At 35.0% G+C, this 14,962-nt stretch overlaps 1 pseudogene; it reads left to right on the top strand.

The window, feature by feature from the left end:
* The first annotated feature begins 409 nt into the window (after positions 1–409).
* Positions 410–14,962, top strand: part of LOC115506816 — a 68,338-nt pseudogene continuing 53,785 nt past the window's right edge.

Raw genomic sequence — 14,962 nt, 5'->3', positions numbered from 1 at the left:
GAACTATGTGTTAACTAACTGGAATTTAAATAAAATATTTAAAAACTACAACAATAAATATGAGGATGTGAAGCAACAGGAGCTCTCACCATTTCTGATTAGATTGCAAAATGATACAGGCACTTTGGAAGACAGTTTGACAGTTTCTTACAAAATTAAACATATTTTACCATAAGATCCTAGCAATCACATTCCTTGGTATTTACTCAAAGTAGTTGAAAACACATCCACACAAAAACGTGCACACAAATGTTTATAACATTTTTATTCCCAATTGCTAAAAATTGGTAGCAATCAAGTTGTTTTTCAATAGATGAATGAATAAACTTTAGGGCATTCAGACAATGAATTATTATCCAGCAGTAAAAAGAAATGAGCTATCAGCCACTGCTGCTGCTGTGAGAGGAGCATGTCTGCAACTCAAGTAAAAAAAGTTAAGATGGCCACCAAATCGTGCCCAGAGTGTGACCAACAGATTCCTGTTGCATGTAAATCATGTCTCTGTGGTTACATATTAGCAGAAAACTTTTAAATGCAAAAGACCCAGAAAAATCACCACCTTCTGCAGAAAACAAGCATGAGGCCAAGATAAGGTGAAAAGAGAGAGTTAGGTGAGAGAAAATAAATTCTACAGTAAATAAAGACTTAGAAAACAGAAAGAGGTCTCAAGTAACAGCCATTCAGATCATATCAGACAAGGAAGAGGAAGACCCAAAACTGCACCTGGCAAAAACAAAACAAAAACACATAAGAAAAACAAAAAACAAAACTAAACAAAACAAAAAAGCATGAGGAAGAGAGAAACAGGAAAAGGTAATTGACATATATGCTAACCTCTCTGATGAAAAGACTTCTGTGTTTTCCATTGCTTTGGCAGAAATACATAGAAAATTATCAAAGACTTACTCTCTGGGGCGCCCGGATGGCTCAGTAGGTTAAGCGTCTGACTTCAGCTCAGGTCATGATCTTGCAGTTTCTGCGTCCGAGCTCTGCATTGGGCTCTGTACTGACAGCTCAGAGCCTGGAGTCTGCTTAAGATTCTGTGTCTCCCTCGCTCTCTGCCACTCTCCCACTCGTGCTCTGTCTCTCTCTCTCTCAAAAATAAATAAATTTTTTTTTTTTTTAGAAAAGACTTACTCTCTGATATTTGTATGCAAAATGTGTTGAAACTTTCTTCAGGATTACATCAACAAATTTTCAAACAGTTGTGGATTCTCAGGAGAATTCTAATTGCATCAATAAGGGCCATTGCTTGTTTTCTTTTCCCTGTCCTTTAGCCTGTGCCACACTTTGGGAGCAAAGCTGTAGGCTTGGACTGTTCTGGGATTTCCTTGTTTACCAAGGAGTATTGTCAGTGTTTTGTGTTGGGATATAAGTATATTTACCAAAAACAAACAAACAAAAATAATGGATGGGTGTTAAAGGATAAAGGGGTAGAGGTGGGAGTGAAAGAATGAAAACTAGGGAAATAAAATGCTTGATGGTTATCGGGTTTGCCACCAGAGATGCAATATTTTAAGACCTTAGATAATGAGAGTTTTAAAAATATATATTTCAGATTTTCAGCACTAACAAATTGCATATATACAGTTAATTTACTTTCAATAAATTTGCCATTGATATTTTATTGAATGGAGAATTAAGAATATAAACTGTAAATTTTTGTCTTTTTAAAAATATAATTTATTGTCAAGTTAGCTAACAAAGTGTATACAGTGTACTCTTTCTTGGCTTTGGGGGTAGATTCCTGTGATTCATCGCTTACATACAAAACCCAGTGCTCATCCCAACAAGTGCCCTCCTCAATACCCATCACCCATTTTCCCCTCCCTCCCATAACCTCAGTTTGTTCTCTGTATTTAAGAATCTCTTATGGTTTGCATCCCTCTCTGCTTGAACTTATTTTTTCCCCTTCTCTTCCCCAATCGTCTTCTGTTAACTTTCTCAAGTTCCACATATGAGGTGGGAATGTAAATTTTTGTCTTAAATTGATTTATCTTGACCTTTATTTTTATGACTTAAGTTATGAGTTATATTTTGGGAGATACTTTCTAGACATTTGGGAAGTTTGGGTGCTATGTGAAGAAAACCATTTAAGGATATATCATAATATCATATTTTATATATAAACATCTTGTTTTCTTGAATGTAATTTATTTATTGGCTAAAAAAAAACTTTTTCTGCTCTCAAGATGGTGCCTGTTATCTTAAACATAAAATATATTTATTACTTACAAAATATAGCCACTTTTAAGCAGCAATGTTTTATCTGAATGGATGTTAATTTATACAACCTGATAATTATTTAAATTGTTACTTAACCTCATTCTGGAAAAAAAATAAGCCTAAATATTGAAACTAATAAAAAAAAAAAGAAATGACCTATCAAACCATGAAAATACATGCAACATCCTTAAAAAGCATGTAACTAAGTGAAAGAAACTAATCTGAAAAGGTTACATAGTGTATGATTCCAACTACAAGACATGTTGGAAAAGGCGAATCTATGGAGACAGTAAAAAGATAAGTAGTTACCAATGGTTAGGTTGTGTAGGAGCCAAGGGCAGGCCACCTCAAAATGTGCCACTTTGACATATGTATTATTTAAAATAAAAGTTACTTAACAGCCAGTGCAAGGACACTCAAACCCTCCCCTGTCCCACAAAAGCAGGAAATAAATCTCTCATATGAAAAGTACTCTGGCTGTACTAAGAAGTAAAAAGATATTCTTATTATCAGAGATAGTAGCTCTATAGCTGAGAAAGCTACAGGAACAAACTGTGTTCCTTTTTAACTAACCTAGTACCTCAGCCCAAATACTTGGAATGCCTTAGGGACTAAAGTTCCAAAACATCTGTTTCCTTTATCCTGTCAATTCCTCACAAGTTTATTGTCTCTTTGTCTAAAGAGTATAAGAACTACCTGCCTTGGTCATTTCTTTAGGTCTCAATTTCAATATTGCATCTCTTTGCACAAGTAACAAAACTTTCCATTTTTTTTTTATTCCTGTTAATCTGTCTTATGTAAATTTAATTCAATTCAGTTGAAGGGTAGAGGAAGAATTTTTCCTTCCCTTCAGGTGAAAAGGGGAATGAATAAACAGAGTGCAGAGACTTTTGGGGGCGCTATTTTATGTGATACTACAATGTAGGTACATGCCATACATTTGTCAAAACCCACAGTACGTACAATACCAAGAGTGAACCCTAATGTAAATTATCACTTTGGGTGTTAATGATGTGTCAATGTAGCAGATCAATTGTAACAAATGCATCACTGTGGCTTGGAATGTTGATGGTGGGGGAGACTGTGCATATGGGGGAACAGGGAATATATAAGAATGCTCTACATTTTCTGCTCTATTTTGCTATAAACCTAAAATTGCCCTAAAGTGTAAAATATATTAAAAAAAAAAAACTGAGACCTTTAGTTTCCATTCTGACTGAGGGGAAAGACTGGATTCTACAAATAAATATTATTCTTTTCAATAGGGACTCACTATTCAATTTATATACTGGATATTCAGATATTTTCAGTCCTCTTATCCATAGACCATTACCAGAAATAAGTATAGATCACTTTGGTTTTGTGAAAAAGCTCAGCTCAGGATTGTTAAGGGCATGGTGGGGATTGAAGAAAGCACAGAAGTCTTACAATGCCGTGTTTTTTGGTGAAGAAATGCAGTCTTTGATGATGTTAAGAAGATCTGCTTTGGAAGAAAACTAAAACAGATACTGAGAAATTACTGTATATATGGTCACTTTTCCATCAACCACTCAGGGCAAAAGCAAAAAGCCTACAAGCAGGCAAAAAGAAATTGATAGAAACAACAACAGTTACACAAATTATTTCAAACTGTGGTAGATATTAATACTGTAAAAATACTGCAGATATATAAACATATGGGTGGTTCTTACCCACTTGATAACTCTGGCAACCAATAAGGGAAGTGACTGTTCTTCATGGCAGGAATCTGTTCCTAGTCTTTATGTCTCCATGCTTCTTTTGCTTTATGTATACTATCCAACTTTAACTTTTCAGTTAGGAGAGACTGTTTAGGTGCTCTAAATCTGAGCAATAAGCTTAGAAGTATGGGAAAAAGTTGAGAAGAAATGGGAAGAAAGATCTGCTTATCACACTTTAATGATTCATTACCTAGTGAAAGCATTCCTTGGTCTGGAATACTGGGTGTATAAACTGTCTGATTGTCATGATATGCAAAAAAGAGCATATATGTAAATTTTAAAGGAGAGAGTCTAGGTTTTCATCAGATTTTCAAAGGTATTAGGATTTGTGACACTTAAATGTTTAAGAAATCATCTTCTGTGCAATAGCATAGGTTGCTGGGATCTCTAACAGACTGTTAAATAAAACAATTACATCAACATACCCAGCAATAGCATTTGGAACTCTGAAAGTTAAAGCAGCTCCCCAAGTGCCTAACTTACAATTTGAATGTAAATAACTTACTATGGTAAATCTGGTATAGGTGGTCTCTAAATAGCAGTTGTAGTCATCCCAACTCAGTATTAATTATCAGGACCAAATCTCCATACCCAGAGCTTGAATAATGATAGAGACAAGGAAGGGTGACATCTTTTTTTCCCCTGGGTGTCTATCACTATCCTACTACTCAATACTAGCTTCACATGTGAGATAAAGACAACACAGCCAGTTATTTCTGAAATGTAATCTAAGAATCACTTGAAAGAATTTTACCCACAAATAAAAATTTTCTCTCTTGTTACTGCATCAGATTTCATAACTGGTGATTTGTACTCAACCTCTTCCAAAATCTATATATGTATTTTTATTATTTCAGGGAATAAGCTATAACAATTACTTTGTCTCTTTCTTGATGTTTTGATACCTACCATTCTCAACTTATATGAGCCCTCTGCTCATTCACAGGTATCTTCCAGAATAATAAACTCACTATTGTCATAGTCACTATAGCAGAATGATCCCCCTATCAAATACACCCTGTATAGCTTATGATTTTGACAATATGCATGTACATCATCAATGAAGGGAGAGGCCCTTACGGCCCATTATTATGATCTTTCCTAATTTACTAATTTTGCAAGCTCTCTACCTTAATTCATCTTTTCCAGACAAACAAATGTATTCTTAATGGAAATTATCCCCTAGTCAATGTTTTCTAAGTTGAGATATACCTGGCTTTGCTATTAAAATCCACATATAGATAGATCTAACAACCTTCTAAACCTGTAAGATCCAAGAGTCCATAAATAGTAACAATATGTTAGTGCTTCTGACAGTGTAACACTAGCATAACAATAACAATAGTGTAATTGATAGTTGGATAAACATAAGTAGAACAATGATAAAATACTTGTCACATTTATTTTGTACTTAACCTTCTCCAAATACTTGTTATTATTGATTATTATTTTTCATTGCAATATACCTCTAAGACATACATATGTGTGTTGCCAGTTTGAGAAGGAAGGAAAGAGAAAGAAAGAAAGAAAGAAAGAAAGAAAGAAAGAAAGAAAGAAAGAAAGAAAGAAAACCAATTAAAAAAAAAAAACTTTAGAAATCCTAATGTCCCAGTGGCTTGTTTATAGTCACAATGGGGTTTAATGGTAAAATCAAGCCTAGAAGTTAGGGATCCAAACTCAGCTTATGTTCTTTCAATAGATTCAAATGCTCCAACTGTCAAATTTAAATCACATTTTTTATTTGTACTAAAATCCAGAAAATTATTTTACTTAAAAACAAATAATATATTTTGGATACTAATGTTTCATTGGACATGTCATTTGCAAATATCTTCTCCCATTCAGTAGGTTGTCTTTTAGTTTTGCTGATTGTTTCCTTCCCCGTACATAAGACTTTTATTTGATGTCATCCCAATAGTTTATTTTTGCTTTAATTTCTCTTGCCTCAGAAAACATATCTATAAAAATGTTGCTAACAGACATATGAAAAGATGCTCAACATCACTCATCATGAAGGAAATACAAATCAAAACTACAATGAGATATCACCTCACACCAGTCAGAATGGCTGAAATCAACAACACAGAAAACAAGTATTAGCAAGGATGTAGAGAAAAAGGAAACCTCTTGCACTGTTCGTGCGAATGCAAAATGGTGCAGCCACTCTGGAAAATAGTATGGGGGTTCCTCAAAACATTAAAAATTGAACAGTAATTACATTACTGGGTATTTACTCAAAAAATACAAAAACCCTCTGGCATTCTCAGTTTTAATAGTGATAGACTGCTCTAGGTTTTTCCCTCTAAATTAACTGTGTGAAAAGGTCTCCAGTAAGTCAAATTGTTATAATCATCCTTGGTTTTCTGTCCATATAACAGAAACTGTTTTTTTAAAAGTAATTTTGTAACTTACCACTAACCAAAGACGAAATCCAAGCTAGGATACCAATAAGGTATTGAGGTCTGGTATCTATAATTCATAGCCTGCTTATTTGAAATTACTTTCTTTTATAATTATTGTTTTAAGAATATGCCAATATCACCAAACAAAAGTTAACTAAGAATGGCAACCTGAAAGTTTTTGGGCATTAGGCCAATTTTATAGGAAAAAATGAGAGCTGGAATATTAAAGTCATTATTTTGTCAATAATAAAAATATTTGCTAAGTACCTACTCTTTGCAAGGTATTGTGCTGAGTGTTGTCAGAGATACAAAGATAAGTAAAATATTACACTTTGCCTTTAAACTATTTTCAATTTGATAGTGAAAAGATGAAACACACACACACACAAATACAGTGATAGGCACAAAATGCTTTGAAAAGCAAAGGAAATATTACAGAATCACAGGGGAAAGAAGACATTTCTTCTTGAATTAGTATTATTTTCAGTAGTTTGCAAATGCTACTGAAAATAATGCTACCTTTGCAAATGCAAAGGCCTGAAGTTTAAAATCAATTACTCAGAAAAAAATAACAATGCAGCTAAGAAAACTTGGAATTTCCTTCCAAAGGCAGGAACCAATACTTTATTCCCTAAGTTAGTGAGGGTGATGAAAGAATATTTAAGTTTCCTGATGTTAAAAATTATAAAAGTTAGGATTAAAGCATGATTCGAGAAAACTTGGAGTTTATTTTTCATTTGAAATTCCTCTGCATTAAAGTAATTTTATTCACATAATTGAAATTACTTTATAATAAATTTTCACATATATCATGCTATAAAACTGTATGAATTCAATGTATTGGCAGGGAAATCTTACTGCACTGAATTTTATGGATGGGGAAATAAAACTTTAAAAAGATACTATAATTCTGTAATGATAATATATTATTTTCATCTATGTAGTGTCTAATCCATTATACTTAACACAACAGAATATGCTAAACCAGCTATACATAAAGAAAATACTGCAATAGAGCAAAGCTTCATAGTATCATCTTTAGAAGAGTTTCTGTAATTAAAAGTGGTAAACATTGCCAATCTTTCCTAAAGTGCTCCTTAGCATGATGCTAATAAAGACTGCTAATAATAAAGAACACTTTGGATCTTTCCTACCTCTTAAATCATTGGATATATTATTATTTTAGTAACTATTAATGCAAACAGTAAGTGATAGAAGCAGGCATAGCCTTTGCTTTCAAATGTAAACTATATATTAAGTGTAATAAATTATAATTAATAATAAAATTATTTAAATTAATTGCATTTCACTCTTCCTTTCATTGCATCTATTCCTTTATAAAATCCATCCTCTTCAGTCAGCAATGGCTCATTCCAATAGAAGAATGTAAATCATATCTTTTAAGTAGTATGTTTTACTGTTTAATGTCATTATTTTAGAATATTTGGTTGCTTCTAATATTCACATATAACCACACATTAATATGTTAAGTAAAAATAATACATTAATTCCAATATTCATACAAAAAAGATATTAATCAAGGCAAGGAAATTATTCTTGGGATGTGTTTATTAAAACAATGTTAAGAACTTAAAATTACAGATTTAAGGTTCAAGTCTTTAATATTAAAGCATTTTCTGTAAGAGACTGCAAAATAATATGTGAAATCTTGTCAGCTGAGCCTGCAAAAGATAAGAAGTGATGTGCACAGTTAAGATACTTCAAAACATCTTACCTTCTATCCACACACGAACTTCAGTAGGAGAGGATGTCACAGTAGGATCTTGTTGAAAAAGATTAAATGATTGTGCCATGTCTCAGGATGGATAAATAGAGCAAATCCTCTGGTGGTTAATATTTAAGGCTTAGATAATCCAAGTAGCTAAGAATGAAATAACAGAACTTAATCAGGTTCAGGCATTATCTGTTCATACAGACTACATTATATTAGCATATGCTGTCAGGTGTGGAGTTTGGGATAAAATAATCCACCATCAATTAACTAATTAATATGTATTGCACACCTCTTTAGTACAAAACCTCAAATATAAATCCGAATGAAGTACTGATACATGATACAATGTGGATGAACATTGAAAACATTATGCTAAGTGAGAGAAGCCAGATACATAAGGTTGCATATTGTCTGATTCCACTTAGTTGAAAAATTCAGTATAGGTAAATACATAGACACAGAAAGATTAGTGGTTGCTAGAAGCCGGGGAGAGATAGGGAAGAGAAACTGTTTAATGGGTACAAGGCTCCTTTTTGGGGTGATGAAAATGTTTTGGAACTAAATAAAAGTGATGGTTGTACAACATAGTGAATATATAAATACCTCTGAATTGCACACTTTAAAACTGTTAATTTTGTTACGTAAATTTTACCTCAATGAGATAAAATTGAAAAGGCCAAAAAATAAAAACCAAATATAAACCTGATACAACTTCTGTCAAACAAAAATTGTGAATCTATTAAGAAAGATAAAAAGCACATGAACAGCATTAAGACAAGTACTATACAGAAAAAGTGCTAAGGAGTTTATGTTTAACTGCAAGGAAAAGAGAGAGATTCACGCAGCAGGTGGCATCTGAGTTAAGCCAAACTAGACAGAAAAGAACCTCGAGAGAAAAATAATAATATCTTCCCTGCCTACATCAGGAGTGTCTTGTGAGACCTATGGAAAGAAAAACAAATGGGAAGGAGAACACTTTCTAAAATGTAAAACATTCATTATGGAAATGTGAATCATTATTAGTCCTGGTAGTTTTGAAACTCCAATTTGTTGCAGCTTTCAGTTTTCCTTACCTATATTACTCAGCTTTTGAAACCAAGATACAAAGGACATAGTAATGACAATTTTAAAAGTAATATTGTGTAATTGTGATAATTCTGGAAGAATCAATTGTTCTCCCCTTCCATTTCACCATCTTTAAACTAAATTTTATGACCTTGTATATACAAATGCTTTACAAATGTAAATCATTGATGTTCACATTAAACAAATGGTCTACAATCACAGCTAAGTCCACTTCTGAAAAAAACTTGAATATGGGTAGCACTTTCCCAGACAAAAGAAGTAGGACCATATTAGATGAGTGGGCTGCCATGTTTTATCATCCTCTTCACTCAGCCAATTAACTCAGGCCCTGCCTTTCATAGCACTTTTTGAACTACTACAGCATATTTGTGTTTACTTTTATCTTGCCCCTCAAGAAAATTGGATTTTAATCTGAATATCTTTTAAACTTCAGAAATGACAAGGGGCAGACAAACTTTATACAACATCACTGTCCAACATAACTTCCTGCAATGTTACATCTGCACTATTCAATATAGTAGCTACTGACCACATATGGCATGTAAAATGTGGCTAGTGAGGCTTAGGAACACAATTCCTAATTTTATTTAATTTTAATTGATTGAAATTTAAATAGCCACATGTGGTTACCTGATAGTTTTGAAACTCCAATTTGTTACAGTTCTAGAACTTCCAATCAAGCATTAGGGTTATATCCTTGGTGGACAAGCTCAGACTGAAAATGAGAGCTGCTAGGGGAATAGGAAGATCTGAAAGAATCCTGATGCTTACAGTCAGATTATCTGTAGTCTTAAAATTCATGATGAAATTGGCAACACGAGCAAGTTGCTGATCATTCTCTGATTTCACCTTCACCTGAGGTGTGAGGGTAGGAGAGGCTGTACACAGTGTGGGTGGTGGATAAAAGAAAGAAGATTTGGGTAGCCTCCAGCGGTGAAGTGAATCTCCAATAGGTTTCAGTTATTCTGAAAAAATAAAAATAAATAAAGTTAATAGACAGAAATACATAGTGAAGTTCTTGCATTCAGCAGAGACTTGGTTAAACAGGCAAAAGTTGCATTTCCTTCAAGCATATTCAACAAATGGGTAATGATACACTTACAATGTGTCAGGCAGAGGAAATTTCATTGATTAAAAGATGTGGTTGTGTTTTATATAATTGTACAACATCACTTAAAGTCCTCTAATTTTGAGGAAAGGGGGTTTTGGTGTGCAGTGGTTTCTCTATTCTTTTGTTTTTTGTGGGTTTTTTGTTTTTGTTTTTGTTTTTTGCTATTTAACATTTACATTATTTCTTGAATCTACCTAAATGACTTTTTTTTCCCTCTCTTTTTGTTTGTTTGGCCTTTCCCACTTCCATTGCTTTCTTCATTTAACTTCAGTTCAGAGGACTAGTGCCTATTTTCTCTTCTTATAATTCCCTATAGATGTTTATGCAAAATATTGACCAAGGTGTTTCATCTCAGGTTTAAAAACTCTCAGCTAAAAAACTTTTGTTTTTTGCTTAAGAACAAAGAAGGGGGGGGGAAGGAAAGAAGGTAAACAAAACTTGTAAAACAAACACGAAAAATAAGTAAAAGTTAATGAGCTAAGATAGTGGAAAAATTCCCTCCTCAAGACTTCAGTGTCTATTTTTATAAATGTTGACTAGCTTTAAAAATTTTTTTTCAATTACACTCCTTTATGTTGAAAGGCTTGGGTCTATAGGACTATGTAGGGGGATAAACTAGACGCTAAATGTCTCCTAAGTGTTAGCAGTTTAATTAAGCCTAATGTATTTTACACGCACAACCACAGAAGTCCTATTATCCGTATCAGAGACAATAAAGTAATAAGATTCAAAACAAACAATTCTAAATTATATCATCAGCCATTCTGAGCATGGTGAATTTCTTTTTCCATAACAGAATAATATAAATAATGCTGAGATGGATTATTATATTATTACTATAAAGGGAGAATCATCGACTCAGGGGATTTTAAAAAATAGAGGTGATATCTAACCAAAAGGTTGGAATTCAACAGTTGGGATAGCTTTCACAGAAGTGGCACAGAGCTTGATGAGGCAGCAGCGTGAGCTTGCCAACAGCTAAAATTATTTGGGAAGCTTTCCTCATGTTTAGTTGAAGTCAACCTTTTCTGAACTCTTGTTCCTACTCCTATTTTTGTCCTAGTTCTGCCTCATGCTGTTCCTGGGAAGGAGTCTCTGAAGATTTTCACGAGCATCAACCAATCTGCCAATTCTCAGTGAGTTGTCAGTTGGCCAATGTAACCCTCCCGCACACCCTTTTTACATCTAGGTTTTTCATAAGACAGTTTTCCAGCCCTGTCCCCACCCAAAGATCGGCCACTAGTCTATCCGGACCTCCATCTACAATGTGAGGCTCAGAGCTGAGGTTGAAGGCCAAGGCGGCCTTACCACATGAGCCTGGGGGTGGGGTCAGGGTCTGCGTGGTCACCCTCACACTAAACCCGCCCCTCCTCCCTGTTAGTTACTGTAAGCCACCTCCCACGGAGAGGTACCCTCATTCCTGTCAGACCGCGTCGCCATTTAGGGCTTTCGAAGGGAGGCTCTTCAGAAAAGGAAACACCTCCCTCTACAGCCACAAGCAAGGGCTACAGTAAGCAGTCTTATTACTTGCCTTTTTCCCTACCCTGTCAGCTTGAGGCCGCGGGGAGAGGATCCCCACAGCTACCAACCGGCAGCTGGGTCTGGAAAAGGGAGTTCTCAACTGCCCCGCACTGCACATGCGTTGCCCCTAGAGCCTGGTGCATTTCCGGGAGTTTCTATGACGTAGCTCTTGGCCTACAATATGCAGGGAGGGGCCTGTTGACAGGGAGTTTGTCTTCACCTTTCACTGCCCATAATAGCCATTGAAAGTTTGTTTCCCTTAAGATACTGTCCAAGTATCTGTTGGCTACTGTAAGGATTCTCATGAGAAGATTACACACACACACACACACACACACACACACACACACACACACTCAGAGTGAATATGAGTTTGAGGAAAGAAGAAAACTAACCTGGAAGGAACAAGTGGTCACAGATTTCTCAATAAAAAACATTTGCTGGAATGCTGAGACAAGTGAAGTCAAGCACCTCTCTGGCATTTATGGGAGATCCACTTTTTTTTTTCCTTTTTCTCTTAAGGTTTTATTTTTTTAAGTTATCTGTACACCCAAGTATAATCCCAAGGTCAAGAGTTGCATGCTCCACCAACTAAGCCAACCACGTGGTTCTTTCAGTCTTTTTGTTTATTATTTTTGAGAGAGAGACACACACAGCATGAGCAGGGAAGGGGCAGAGAAACAGGGAGACACAGAATCCAAAGCAGGCTCCATGCTCTGAGCTATCAGCACAGAGCCCACTAAAGGCCTAAACCCATGAACCACAAGATCATGACCTGAGCCGAAGTCGGGCACCCAGCTGACAGAGCCATCCAGGTGCCCCATCTTTTCTTAATGTAACTTTGTGGACCCTAAAACTGAGGTCCACAGTTGGGGGTGGGAAAAGGCTAGAATTAGGGTCTCTAGTAGTCTTACACTCTTAGGATTACTGAAAGTAGATCCTATTTTGATGTGCTATTGGATTTACATTATGCCAGTTTAAAAGGGGACCCACAGTAGTACTTGGTGTTCAAAATGAAATTTAAAAGAATAGCTTGTTTCATTTGAACACAATCACCAGAACACTGCATCCCTTGACTTTTTGAGTTTGTGAACCCCATTTTAAACAAAGCTGAAATAATTCTTTCATGCTATTTTAGTCCTTCTCAATATCATATTTGAATATTCCTTTTCCTACACCAGTTGTTCTTGAAGCTGTGATCCCATAAATGTGTTTAAAGCACTTTTATGTTTATGTTTAAAGTGCTTTATCAAAGCAAATGTCTAAAAGCAGTAATGAACAAAATCAAAATTTCTATTTAATAGTTATATTAACTGGAAAACATTTCCCAGGGCAGTCCATATAACCAAGTATAACAAACACTGAATGTAGCTAGCATTAATCTGAAATATAACCTTATCTAATCCCCTCATTTACAGATAAGAATACTGAGGCCCCGATAGAAGAGACATGTTTTAAGTTATATAATAATTTAGTGGCAGTTAGAAAAAGAGCCCAGGTATCTGAACATCAGTGATCCTTCAACCAAACCCCATATACAGCAGAATTAAATGGCATCTCAAGCAAATGGAGAAAGTTTTGGGAAGAAGTCACACAAAGGGTTTCTGTCTCCCAGGATGTAGACACAGGAAGGGGTGAAAAACCAAACCAAACAACCAAAAAGCACCCAAACACTGATGATAAGCGAGGAAAGCAGGGGATGATGAGTGGAAGAGCTAGAAGCAATATAGAAAACTATGAGTTTTTTTCAAGTGGGAACATCCATGAATCACTTCTGGGCAAATGAAATTGTTAGAATAAGTTAGCAAACAGGGTGAAATATTTTGGCTCACATCCACTTTTACAAACAGGTTTTTGCCACCTTAATCAGTTGTCCCAAAGTAGCTTCTCTCCTGTTTGCTCAGCCACTGAATCTTATACATACCTCATATTATACTGCACAAATTTAAGTAATTATGATTATGGCTATAATTAACATAACTTCTGGATTCCTGCAGCCAAAAACTATCTTTTTGGCAGTTGAGTGTGTCACTCAAAAGTGTCTGTGTTACAGAAGGTAGATTAGCACTGGCATATTCAAATTGTGGAAATGTTACTTTTTGTTATTTAACTAATAGAATATGTCTCTTTGGAGTTTAAGCAGAACACTCTATTTGCTGTTATTCTCCAGGATTTCAACTTCATGAAAGTTAATCTTATACACTAGTCTGTGCTAATTTGTTAATAATTGTTGCTAATATCCATTGTATGATATTTGTAATTTAGCAGATTTGTGTACTGAATTGCAATCAGGGAAACCTGGCAAGGTTTAATTATTCCTCAATTTCCTTTCTGTTTGTCCCTTAAAACTACATATATGTGATATGTGTAATATATGTAATATATTAAAATGTTCACAATGGCTAAAATTAATAACACAAGAAACAACATATGTATGTGTACAAAGGGGACCCCTCTTACACTTTTGGATAGAATACAAACTGAGGCAGCTACTCTAGAATATGGAGGTTCCTCTAAAAGTTAAAAATAGAACTATCCTATGATCCAGCAGTTGCAGCACTGGGTATTTACCCAAAGGATACAAAAATACTAATTCAAAGCGATACCTGCACCACAATGTTTATAGCAGCATTATCTACAATAGCCAAATTATGGAAACAGCCTAAGTGTCCATCAACTGATGAATGAATAAAGAAGGTATGGTATATATATACAATAGAATATTACTTGGCCTTAAAAAAGAATGAAATCTTGCCATTTGCAATGATGTGGATGATGCTAGAGAGTATTATGCTATGCAAAATCAGTCAGAGAAAGACAAATACCATATGATTTCACTCACATATGGAATTCAAGAAACAAACAAATGAGCATGAGGGGGGAGATAGAGTCAAACCAAGGAACTATGTCTTTATTTAGATCCTGAGAAACTTAACAGGAACCCATGGGGGAGGGGAAGGAAAAAAATAAAAAGAGGTTAGAGTGGGAGAGAGCCAAAGCATAAGAGACTGTTAAAAACTGAGAACAAACTGAGAGTTGATGGGGGGTGGGAGGGAGGGGAGGGTGGGTGATGGGTATTGAGGAGGGCACCTTTTGGGATGAGCACTGGGTGTTGTATGGAAACCAATTTGTCAATAAATTT

This window comes from Lynx canadensis, chromosome X (assembly GCF_007474595.2).
Source record: "Lynx canadensis isolate LIC74 chromosome X, mLynCan4.pri.v2, whole genome shotgun sequence".
Lineage (NCBI taxonomy): Eukaryota > Metazoa > Chordata > Mammalia > Carnivora > Felidae > Lynx > Lynx canadensis.
This window is presented reverse-complemented; position numbering and strand designations above follow the sequence as displayed.